Source organism: Carya illinoinensis, chromosome 14 (assembly GCF_018687715.1).
Source record: "Carya illinoinensis cultivar Pawnee chromosome 14, C.illinoinensisPawnee_v1, whole genome shotgun sequence".
In the NCBI taxonomy this organism is placed as follows: Eukaryota; Viridiplantae; Streptophyta; class Magnoliopsida; order Fagales; family Juglandaceae; genus Carya; species Carya illinoinensis.
Window position 1 is genome coordinate 9,548,749 of NC_056765.1, and position 13,631 is coordinate 9,562,379.

General features: G+C 32.2%; 1 long non-coding RNA gene across 3 annotated transcripts; it reads right to left on the minus strand.

Annotated features, from left to right (window-relative positions):
* Window positions 1-1,821: 1,821 nt before the first annotated feature.
* On the minus strand, window positions 1,822-6,260 carry LOC122293883. Of its 3 annotated transcripts, none has more exons than XR_006237382.1 (3): window positions 5,791-6,198; window positions 3,999-5,400; window positions 1,822-3,908 (listed from the first exon to the last, which is right to left on the minus strand). It is a non-coding gene; the product is annotated as an uncharacterized LOC122293883 (long non-coding RNA). The 3 variants fall into 3 exon arrangements; XR_006237381.1 differs by having other exon boundaries at window positions 1,822-4,127; window positions 4,906-5,400; window positions 5,791-6,178; XR_006237380.1 differs by having other exon boundaries at window positions 1,822-5,400; window positions 5,791-6,260.
* Between the last annotated feature and the right edge of the window lie 7,371 nt (window positions 6,261-13,631).

Here is a 13,631-nt window from a genome sequence, read left to right on the forward strand (position 1 = left end):
CCTGTCATAGCTAGTACCTTATTCACTTTTCTTTAAAATAAATTTAGGTAAATAATTCATTGCAGAAAGAATAACATGCATGCATAGAGATAATGACGAGCACGATGTTAATTAATAAAAGATGAAACTCATCATATATATGTTTATTATTTACTTTGTTTTTAAGAGCAAGAATTTTTCATTTTTAAATAATGTAAAATCTGATACACTAATTACCTTCAATTTTATTAATCAAAAGTAGATCAATATAATAGGAATTAAATTCACATGAATTCCTAACGAAGATGATCAAATCAATTTATGATCAGTTCGATACTTTTTATCATGTCCAAAAGGATGAAGAAATGCCTGCAAATCAACTTGCATATATATTTTTCTTTATTGGCCGGTTATGGTTTCGAAAATCATCGCTGGCCATTTCTTTAAGCTGGAACAGCATGCATGCCTACTCCCACCAAAATTTCTAGCCTTATTTGAGAGAATAAAATATAATTTACATTCTCTAAAAAATGACAAAAAAAAAATTAGGAGAACCTAACTAACTATATATAAATATAAATATATATATATATATGCAATTGACAACTGATGTTACATCGACAATTGGAACACTAAAGACATGATGATGAATGAGAAATTATGCAAAATTATATTATATTATTATAATTAAATATATTTGATGCGAGTTGGAGAATAATAATCTAATTATAATATATATTAATGTGCAATAATGTGTGTCATGAACGTCGAGTGATCAAGAAATTCATGAAGAGATCGTACTTTCTACTCGTTTAGGGGCTACCTAATACCTATCATACATGGGAAGCAAGAACTATCCTAATACCCTCTTAGTTACCTAACTTCATTATGACAGTACTACTTCTCTTGCATTATTTTGGCTAAACTGCTCGTATGCTACAGCATTAATTTGTGGGGTCTAGTTTTTGGAGCGAAATGCGTGTACATGCACAAGCATACGCACAGACACTGACAATGCATTCACATGTGCACGCACAGACAGGCTATATATATATATATATAGAGAGAGAGAGAGAGAGAGAGAGAGAAGAAAATTATGGGTTGCATAATGTTTCTTTGACTTCATGCAATAGAGAGGGTTCTTATAAGGATCGGAAGGCGGTTGCTAATTAGATGGGCAGGTAGCACAATGAAATTACGGAGCGAGCTTTACATGACTTTTAAAATTCCCATGAGTTAATTAGTTTAACATTGAATTTAAAAATATTTTAGTCGGATAAAGAATAGATAAAATTAAATTTATAAATTAATGTGATTTGATTTAATATATTAAATTATAAAATTATTTTTAACATAAAATAGATTTAATATATGACGTGAAATTAAATCAATTTATAAATGTATTTTTATATAATTTTTTAACATTTCACATTTGAGTAGTTCTACGTACAACCGCGGTGAGAAACCGCAGCAGAATCGGCTGGCTTCATTAGCTGATACATTATTTAAAAAAAAAAACAAATAGATGAAAGTAAATCAGAGGACGTGAATGGAAGAAAAAAAAAAATCAGAGGAGGTGAAGAAGATAGAAACCAACACCAAAATGAAATTAGTAGAGGTGTCGTCTTCGTGAGTCTCAGATCTATGTTTTTTTATGGGTAGGAGAAAAAGTAGAACTTTGGGTCATCTTTTGATTCTTCTTCTAATGCCAACTTTCATCAACTTTTGCTTGCATTGATTCCCACTTGGGTCTTGAGATTCTACTTTTAAATTTGGTGCTTCAAAAAGGGTGGAGGTAGTGGTTTTTAGAGCTCGTTGGTGCTGAGGATTCTATCACAGATCTATGCATAATGGGTAAAAATTTCCTTTACTAACTTAAGAATTCTATTACAGATCTAGACTGCAAATAATAATAAAAAGTGCTGAGGAACCACATCGGAGACCTGGGTCTATGTTTATTAGAGGGCTTGAGCACCGAATCTCATATAATATATAGACCATGAACCCTACCTCGATTTTAGATCTCCGCCACGACCGATCCAAAAACCCTCACGCTGCACGTTTCGAAACCGATAGAAACTCTCGAGACTCTAGTCACTCTCTCTAAGCTCTGTGGAGGCTATATACGGTGAAAAAAAGGAACTGATAGAATTAATCTGGACCGTTAAAATGGCAAGAATCTGTAAAACTGTAGGATGGAAACCCAATGATGATCAGGTTAGCTTAACATCAATGGGTGAGGAGGAGTTGAAAAGCAAAAAGACATAGAGTTGAAATTACCACGATCTTCGAAAGACGAAGACATATTTTTGTCTCAAAGAAGGAAAAGACGAAGACATATTTTTATCATGCAATTGATCTCTATTAAATAATTTAATCTCACCTTTATTTGGATTTAGAATCATCTAGAAGGTGGAGAGACAGAAAATTCATTACAGTTTACATCATTAATTAATTAGTAATTACATCAAGGTATGCACCTCACCATAAACTATTTTATATGTTAGCAATTTATATTAAAGGAAATATAAATCAAAAGGTGCAACGTGTTAGGTGCATCATTGATGATCATCTCTATCGAGTATTAGGTACGACGTGTATGCTTTCTCCTCATTCTTTAATTTTTAAGTGAAGTAGAAAAAAAGATTGAATTTGAAGAGGGTCCATTTCCAACTACCTAAAAGTATATTGGCTTAACCTTACCTGCCAAAATATATAAAAATCAAAAGGTGAACAATTTAAATAATTTAATTAAGAAGACGAGAGATGAGAGCGAAGAGGTGGGTGCCATATAAATAAATATATTAATATATATGTATATAAATAAAATAATAAACATAATAAACCTCATATAAATATAAATATGATGTCAAGATAATAAATACAATTCTTCAAGTTTTGATAACTAGTCCAGGACACGGCTTATTTATCTTACCTGTCCTAGTCATGATTAGTTTCAAGTTGTACACATTCAACTATCGTCTCATGGTGGAACCGCTTTGTCTTATTAGATGAGAGAGTTATGATCATCTTTTGTTAAATATGGTGGGGCCTATTAGTTCAAATTCGGAATTACATGGCACCCACCTCTCTCGCTCTCATCTCTCGTCTTCTTAATTAAATTATTTAAATTGTTCACCTTTTGATTTTTATATATTTTTGCAAGTAAGCTCTCATCTCTCGTCTTTTTAATTAAATTATTTAAATTGTTCACCTTTTGATTTTTATATATTTTGGCAGGTAAGGTTAAGCCAATATACTTTTAGGTAGTTGGAAATGGACCCTCTTCAAATTCAATCTCTTTTTCTACTTCACTTAAAAATTAAAGAATGAGAAGAAAGCATACATGTCGCACCTAATACTCGATAGAGATGATCATCAATCATGAACTTAACATGTCGCACCTTTTGATTTATATTCCCTTTAATATAAATTGCTAACATATAAAATAGTTTATGGTGGGGTGCATACCTTAATGTAATTACTAATTAATTAATGATGTCTCCCGCATGATGTTTTCATTCAAATATCCCATCATGTATTGCATTAAATTAACTGATGGAGTACTGTTAATAAATCCAATTCTAACCCGACAGCCTCACCCATTTTCTCACCAAATCTAACTACTCTCCCACTAAAAGTCTCCACACTCTCCAATGTCACCATCTCTTTTGTCTCGACTCTCGCCCGAAATCATGTGCATAATTTATTTTATCTCGCCAAATCTAACTACTCTCCCACTAAAAGTCTCCACACTCTCACGATTAGCTATTGAGAATGATGAATGAAAGGCTTTTTGTAAGGAAATAATTAAAAGTTTGATAAAATAAATAATAAATAAAGGTATGATTAAAAAATAATAAATGAAGTTAATGGTACTACCATTCTATGGTGAAATACTTCTCTGCTTTATTGCACTCATTAATGATCTGAAAATAATAGAAAGTTAAAAACATTGGAAACATCATCAAAACAACATGAGATTAGTAATAGTCATCATTAGCAATTTCATATCATACCGCCTCTTGATCCTTGGGTGGGATTGAATCAACAGACTTCCTATAATCCACAATGGAGTTGAGCAGATCTCTTCTTGCTTGTGCTCTTGCTACTTCATATTTATAACGATTCTCTATTGGATCCACCAACTATTAAAAACAAAGAGCGAGTCAAGCAAGAGGGAGAAAATATGAAGACAAACTAATGAATTTAGAAAAGTGAAAATAATCTTCTTAAGATCATCTAATTTTGCAATATAAGCACTTTCTGCTTCATCATCCCCATCCTCATAAAGCCACTCCTCTGTCTGCTGTAGGCTGCTAGAGATGTCCTCTCTCTCATGGTCATTTGTAAAGCTCCGATATGTGTTGAATAGCTAACATAATATATTTAGATAAAAATATTGTGGAGGATCATATTCATCTAAGGTAAAGATACTTTGGATTCTCCTTTCTTTCCCTCCTGACTTAGAGCCACAATCTATCTATCTATGATTAATTATCAAAGACCAGAGAAAGTGCCAAGTAACCGACAAATTAATAGTTATAAAAAAAATTTGCGATATTTGAAAATAATAATTGAATTAGCTTATCCGAGAGGCCTAATGGAGTATTTTGGAGTATGTTTTTAGGGTGAAAATGTATTATTATTTCTTATATATATGAAATTATTATTTAATTTTTCGTTTCGACTTTTCAAGAGAAACACAAACTTTATAAAATAACAATAGAGCTGGACTAAAACAACCAACTCAATAGCATCAAACTTCATTAATTTTATGATACAGATTAAAAAAAAAAATCACGAATGAGACCCACAGCATTGGACGATGTGAAAGTTATTCCAACCACCGTCCAGCTTTAGCTTTTAGGTTTGGATTTGACTTTTGTCCTGCCAAAGATGACAGAGAGGCAAAGAAAGGGATACCTTTTGGTCTATCGAGAGTGAAGAGCTTTTTTATGGCAATATCGTCAATGATGGGCCCACAAGTGGGGTCATCCTCCATGCCCAGATTCCTAAAAACCAAACTCACCTCTTCCTCATCTGCCTTGAATGCGTAGGCGTACGGGCCCCAACCCTGCACGTTGTACAGTGTTTGCAAGTCTATCGTCTGCGATGTCGGATGCACCGACACGTTCAGCGACTCCAACTGTGCCCAGGTGCGGGCGGCGCTGAAGGTGACCTAGTAAATGGACCCTTTCTCCACGCTTAGCCCCTGGCTGATCTCGGCGTCGTTACCGAGCCGCCCCGCATGTCTACCTTCTGGTATGATGAGTATCATCCCGCCCTGTTTTTCCCCCGCTTCTACGAGCTCCACCGTGCCCTTTGATTTCCAGCTCGGGATCGTGGTGGCTCTCTCCCACAGCCACGCTCGAGAACCCGTTTGCTGGGGGCTCTCGAAATCACCGTTAGGTAGAGGACCTGATGCAAATAAGATAGTGGAATCATGACATGAAGATTGAGGAAATATATATACACACACATACATTTTTTTGTGTATTTTCATGGTTTCATTTTATCTCTACTGTTTCCTCCAGAAATCTGACATTAAATGATGTGAGATAGTCATGAATCTTGAAGCAAAAAAATTGCATATTGGTCCAAGTTTAGATACAAAAGTGACAGAAATAATTATATAACAAACACAATTCAAAGAGAATTGCACGGACAATATACACAAGATGGAAGAGAAATAATTGCACGGACAATTAGAAAGTAATGATTGATGTCGGAAAAAAAAGAGAGAAAAATAAAGAACATGAGACAAGAAAAACTGAGACAGAGAAAACTGAGAGGTAGAGAGAGACTAACAAAATAATAATATTCCTTCACCAGGAACGTAGTTGCCGATGATCTACTTGTCGCAATGGGTGAGGAGTTGAAAAGTAAAAAGACATGGAGTTGAAATTACCACGATCTTCAAGCCAATCGGAGTAATATTTTCCTTCTTATACAAACAAAAATCACAGATCATCAAATCCATAAACAAAATAATACATAAATTCAAAAATGTGGAGAGAGAGAGGTTCAGCAAGATGGGAAGTGGAGACAAAGAGATAAGAGAGAAGAGAGAGACGAAGAGAAAAAGAATCGAGAAAAGTGGAAAAGTAAAAAGAGAAAGAAAAAAGTAAAGCAGCCGATCCTCTGACACAGTTACAAAATACCAAAACATCCTTATTTTAACAAACACAAAATAAAGATGTAAAAAGACAAAAAAGACTAAAAAGACTAAACACATAAAAAGAGTGAAGACATGAAATACACATAAACGAAATGAGAATTTACTGCCCATTCCTGTAACAACAGGATAGACACTTATTATTATAGAAAGATATAAAAATATTAATTTAGTTGTAAAATTAAATAGAAATAATAACAAAAATTTAACGTAATTCGACAATTTACTTACATCTAAAAAGTTTTACTATTAAATAATTAAATAATATAACATAAAAAAGTATTACATAGATGGAGAATAACTCAACTCCCTTACTTTTCTCTCAAGCTTACCTAACCTCTCACTCTTTTTCTCCTGTCGGCTTCACACTTCAAAAGCTTCCTTTTCCTTCTCTCCGTTCATTTGTCTTCTCGAGCAGTTGATTCCTTCATAGGGATAATAGGTGCACACAAGGACAAAATTCTTTTCGGTGCATTAGGTAGCCATGTGTGAAAAGCTATCACATGTGCTTTCAGCTTGGTCATCCACTAATGTTCACTACAGATTCTGTAATTTGTGTTGCTGTTAATGATCCAGGTGGAATTTTTTAATTTAATAGTTAAGAAAATGTTTTTAATAAATTCATATTATTTTAAAATTTCAAAAATTAAAAATTACACCGTCCCTCTCGGCAGCTATAGCAATCTCCTATTATTATTTAAATAATTTTACTTATAATTTTCGCACGTTACATACTATATTTATTTTAATTTTTTTTATTTTTTTATAATATATACATAATATATAGATGATAAATAAAAAATTTTAATTAACTTAATAAAAATAAAAGAAAATAAAAAATAATATTAAAATATATAAAATATGTGATTTGAGATGAATAACATCCTTTTTATTATTTTATGAGAACTGCTACAGGCACAAAAAAATTACATAAAAATAAATTTATAAATTAACGTGATTTCATATGATCTATTAGATTTAAATTATATTAAAAATAATTTTATAATTTAACGTACTATATTAAATTACATCAATTTATAATTTTATTTTTATATAATTTTTTTATAATTAAAATATTTCTCTTATTTTATATCAATTATTGGGGCTGCTAGACCTTGACATACGCACAATGACAGCATTTTCCCGTCAATAACGCCACTAGCTATGGGGTAGCCTGGTAGAGTAATCTAAAGACAAACAAACAAATTAAAACAAAATGTCCATACCACTAACTTCCATTGACCTGGTCAACTAATAAACATTGACCAAAAAAGTCTCTTCGGTATAATTTTTTTTTTTTAAATTTTTTATCGGATACTGTTATTTTTAATTATAAAATATAATTATTCAATAAAATAGTATTATTCTTTGAATTCAAAACCTTCAAGATAAAATTATATTGTTCAAAAAAAATTAAATAAGCCTAAAAAATAAGAATATATATTTTATTTAAAATTGTGTAAATATTAAAAAATTAACCGTGTCAATATCATTTTTGTTTTCAATTACAAAAGTGTGACACATCAAATGATATAATTGAGAATGAAAAATCAAGAGCGAAGATATAGGAGTTTCTATTTTATTTTAAGTGAATGTAAAATAGATAAAATTATATGTGTCAGACTTTCGAGACATGTAAAAACAAAATGAGTAATTGGATCAATTTTGAAAGAAAGGAACAAGTGGGCATCCATGGCAACATAGGTATTTCAGCAAAGTAAAAGAAAGGGACAAGTGGGCATCCTTTCAACCTTAGTTCCTATGCCCATTCATAGGGAATTATGGTTACCTAGGTGTAAATCTCTCTTTGAAACTATTCCATTTTAATGGAGTGTTAAGAGTGATTAAAAAAATTACTAATCAAGAAGTGGTTTTTTGGGATGAAAATTTTCATCCAAAAAAAATAGTGATTTCGTCCTAAAATATTTCTTGGGATAAAAGAAAAAAGTCCAAAGTCATTCCAATAATAGTGTCCCAAAAGATATTTTAGGACGAAATATCAATTTCGTCCGAAAAATATCTTTTGGAATGAATTTGAGCAAAACCGTTCAACTGTGTTTGAACAGAATTTTTTTTTTTTGGAATGTTTGGATTTCATCCCACAATGATGTTCGAATGGTACAAACTTGATGTTCAAACACGTCCTTCTTAAGTGGTTGATCGATACTAGCCCATTCGACCAAATAGCTATGAAGAAACATTCGAACAAACAATATAATGGTCAAACAGTAAAATACATTTGAATGTATTGAGTTAGACGTTCAATTAGACCAGAATAGGATCAAATGATTTTTTATGACATGACGTTCAAACGTTTAATTTCATATTCAACAATTTTTTATGACATGATGTTCGAACGGTTTAAAGTACTGTTCGAATGTTTAATACCTATTACATTCAAATGTTCTATATCAATGTTTAAATGGCTTTATTGATTCTCTTCGAATGGTAAATATTTTACTTTACCCAATAATAAAAAACTAAATAGATATACATAATATTTTAAAAAATAGATTACAATTTGTTCAATACCCACAAAAGTAGTTTAATAAGTGCGAACGAAATAAATAAAACAGTAGTACCGGCATTCTTCATACAAAAATACATCCTAAAATTTATACTTATAATGTAAATCAGTTGCTTGGAGGCCTGAACTATTGCATTAGCATCTGCATTTGGAGTTGCACATCTCTCCTGAACTCTTCTTATTGTTGTTATTGTTGTTTCATGGGTATATCCATGTTTGCTAGTTTCGCCGATTAAGCTTCTAATTCACGAGCATTGGGATGAGTCCACTCTCAATTATGATCAGTATGTAATGTAGCATATAATTTTGTCAGATTATAACTGGTATCTAAATCTTACTACAAGAGACATTTGTTGATATATAAAGTCATTATAATACCTCCAAATAACAAACTATATAAAATAACATTACCAATTTCTTAGAGATACGACGAAAAGATCTTGAGCCTGTATGATGATGAGTCTTGCTATAAGAGACATTTCTTGATATATAAAATCATTAGAATACCTCCAAATAACAAACTATATACAATAAAAAAATAAAATAGCATTAACAATTTCTTAGAGATGCGATGTAAAGATCTTGAGCCTGTATGATGATGGATCTCCAATTTCGATCTTGAGCCTATACCACATATCTAAATGTGATGCCCAAAGAGTCTCTAGTTTCAGGTGATGGGGAGACAACTAAAGACGAGAGATCTTATATAGATGAACTCGATGGCCTCGCTAATCATGAAATGAGGGAGTTGGTTGTTGTTCCAGATGCTCCTTTCTATAATGGGACAAAGAGCATTAAACAAGCAAATCTATTTGCTTTCTTCAAGATCATGAACTTGATCATCACAAATAATATGGATCGAGTGAAGTTTATGATACGCGTCGCTTCTGGCGTTCCTATTGGCCTAGTGGGTTATATATTCAATAGGATTCGATCAAAGGCATGCTACATTACGATGGATATATTGCGATTCAGGATTTTGATTACTCGATTTCTGCTACATACTAGGATCCTACCAGATATTGTCGAGCATGTCCCGGAGGCAATGGAACCAATCAACAACTCCACCATATCACGAAGCACAGGACACTCGAGACTTCGTCTTCATGGTCCTATTCCAAACCCAGTCGATACTCAGAAAGATGCACACCCAAGAGATCCTAAAGTATTAGCCGGTGAGACATCCATGCAGGCTGAGGCATCACACATAGCTACTCATGAAGAGATGGCTGATATAGTGAGTGCAAAGATTAGCAGATGGATATTAGCAATGATAGATGTAGTGTGTATAGAGATCCGTACTGCCATGTCTGACTTACGTACAGAGATTAATGCTAGCATCTATGACTTCATACAGAGATTAATACTAACATATTTGACTTACATACAGAGATTGATGTCATGTCTGCAACTAAGTACTCGACTGACACATCTAGAAACACACCTGTATGTGGAGAGTTGGGATCTTAATAGTTTTCATCTTTTATTTACATCTTATTTGTTTTTGGTATGGACAATATTTGGTGTTTTGTAAATTTAATTTAATTATGAATTGAATTGTTTTTGTCTTTTCTAAATTGATTATTGATTTGTATTATTCCTATTATTTAATTTCTAAACTTTATATAAATTAAATATTTGTCCATAATTAAGTAAAGTATTTTGTTGCCATCAATAATTGTAAAAATTCCGTAACTATTCGAATGGAATATATCATATTCAAACATTTCTCCATTCCCTCTAGATATTTTTGCAATAAATCTCCGTTCGAATACTTTATTTTACGTGCGAACATTGATTAACGTATTAGTTCGAACGGTATAGTAATTTGTTCGAATAGTAAGTCATTATCCCACAAAATTTATTGGTCTAACCTGCTGATTTCCTGTTCGATCATATATAATATTTGTTTGAACATTGATTAATATTGATGATTGAATGTTATTGTATGTTGTTCGAACGGTAAGTCAACATCCCCTAAATTTTGTTACTTAATGCTCCAAATTGTTGTTCGAACATATATAATATATTTTATATGTTGATTTTTGTTTGGGACCAAAATTTTTGTTGTAGTGAGTTTTTTGAACTGATCATGTTGGTCAAGCCATCTCTCCTAGTCATGCATTTAATCTTTTGTATTCTTTACAACCCTAAATATGGTACCTCTTGTGACGCCCCCAAATTCCGTTTGGGATTGGACGGACATTTGAAGCGTCGAGACATGCAACACAAGGTTACCTACCCCCGTTCATGACATATAAGATGCAATAATCCTAACATGCATATAACATTATGCAATATTCGCAGCGGATAATTTTTTTTTTCTTTAGCAATACTATGCACCAAACTGAAAATATCCTAAAGTATTGGAGATGCAACTCCATCGTACAAGTAGTAATTTAACTACTATATTAACATTAACGACGCACCGTCCTTCAGTCGACTGTGTCTAGTTGGTCAGCTCCTGATCTTCCTTCAGGTCCTGTAACAAGATCTACCATTCGGGGGGAATGGTAGTTGGGACTACCACAGTGAGATTTGATTACAAATCTCAGCAAGTTAACAAAAAACTTCCATACAGACTAATGATGCATGTATGACAGTAAAAGCATAAATGCATAATCAAATTCATAAGTAATTAAAGCATAACTTAGCGTACAACATAGCATAATTGACATAGCTTAAATTGAATCATGAACTGAACTTGACTTAGCATGAACTTGCTCTGAAACTTGAATTAACATGAAAAATACATACTCCACAGTTGTTGTGGCCCCATGTATTCTACGTGTAAATACATACTCCACAGTTGTTGTGGCCCCATGTATTCTTCACAAACTTGACTTAACATTAAAAATACATACTCCACAGTTGTTGTGGCCCCATGTATTCTACACAAACTTGACTTAACATGAAAAATACATACTCCACAGTTGTTGTGGCCCCATGTATTTTACGCATCACATTGGTAGTTAAATACATACTCCACAGTTGTTGTGGCCCCATGTATTCTACACAACTTGACTTAACATTTAAAAATACATACTCCACAATTGTTGTGGCCCCATGTATTTTACGCATCACAATTGTAGTTAAATACATACTCCACAGTTGTTGTGGTCCCATGTATTCTACACATCATAATGTACTCAAGATGAAATGTGACTGGAATACGAAAGGACTGAAGTCCTGACGTAACATAACGTGACTTGAACATAACTTAGAATACATGACCAACTTGAGATAGAAACATTTCGTAACATGGCATAACATATAATAGACAACATATTTAACATGACATACTTGCAACAGTGAATATTACATGACTTGACTTACATGTAATAGATGACATACTTAGCATGACGTACTTGTAATGTACAGTAATACATAATAGAATATATTATGTAACAGATAAAAATTGATGACAGAATAAATTCTGTATAATAGACAATTACATGATAACTTGACATGGCATGACACATATGATAACATACATACATACACTGTAGTTCTTTTACTTAGCATACATACACAGTAGACTGCTAGTAAGTTAAAAGCTAACTTACCTCGATCTCCGCGTTTCTTATAAAACCTCAAGCGCGATCACGAGGAACTGTAATTAGTGATTCTAAAAGTTAGTACTAAATCACTAATAATTTGAAATATGGAAAAATACTAACTTAAAGAGTAAAATTTCCATTTTACTTTCTATATGTAGGAAAATGACTGTTTTACCCATAACTTAAGGATTTTGCATACTAACTCCAAAAGTCACCAAAATTTACATGCCTCATGTAAATTTTATCCTCAACTCAAATATCAATTTAGAAAAATTTAAAACTAATCACAACTATTAAAACTCCATAGGGCCGAAATTCTCATATGCTATTTCTATTGATTTTTGTTTCCAACTTGTTTTGATCAACCTTTTGATCTATGACTTATAAATATGTGATCTTCAAACCAAACCATCACATGGTTTAAAAAGATGTCCTAAAACATATATAAGCTTCTAATTCAAGATCACATGGTTAAAAATTAACCAAAACATAAATTTAGCCAAGAACATCCACACTTTGGCTTATCTGAATATCTCTTTACATAAAATTTCATATCTTTGAAACTAACATCAAATATCTTCAAAATAATAATATAACATGTATATAAGATGCTTAGGATCCTCCAATAAAATTATCAAAGTCATTAGAATAAGTTTAGACCACCAAAGAGTTAAACTTTCTCAAAATAGAAACTGTTTTGCTTCTTCCAGTTTCTAAGTTTCTAAATCTAAGCAAATATTTCATCAAAACCTTCAATCATGCAAAAATCCTCAACCAATAGTCATATATACATGTTAACAATACTCCATAAAAATTTCGGACCAATATCTATCCATTAGCTTGGTCAAAAACTCCAAACTATAACATATTCTCCAGTTTATCTCCCAGAATGACCTTTCTATAGTTTACACAATATTTGACTGACCAAATGATCTTCAAATGGGGAAAATAAGATATCCATGTAAACTAGACTCAAAAAGGAACAACTTATATGAAGGAGACTTTATGATAAAACACTTACAACAGCTTCGAAATGGGCATGCAAAAGAACTCCTAAAAGCTGTCCGAGAGAGAATGTTTGATATTCTTTTAAAGAAACGTGTAAATGAAGATAAGTTCGTGGGTGATGGCTGGAGATGCTTATGGAAGAGATAAGGGAGATGATAAGGCTGGAGTTGAGAGTTGAGTGTGGTTTTCTCCTACCCAAAATATCTATAAAATATTATCTCAAAATATTCTATCCAATAATATCTATAAAAATCAGCTCAATATATTTTCCAAATGTGGAGTAGACTTGGAAGAGTAAGGTGGCTAAAATCTTTCTATGTGTATTTTAAATCTCTATTCTTAAGATATTTTCCAAATGTGTATTTTGCTTAGGTGTCAT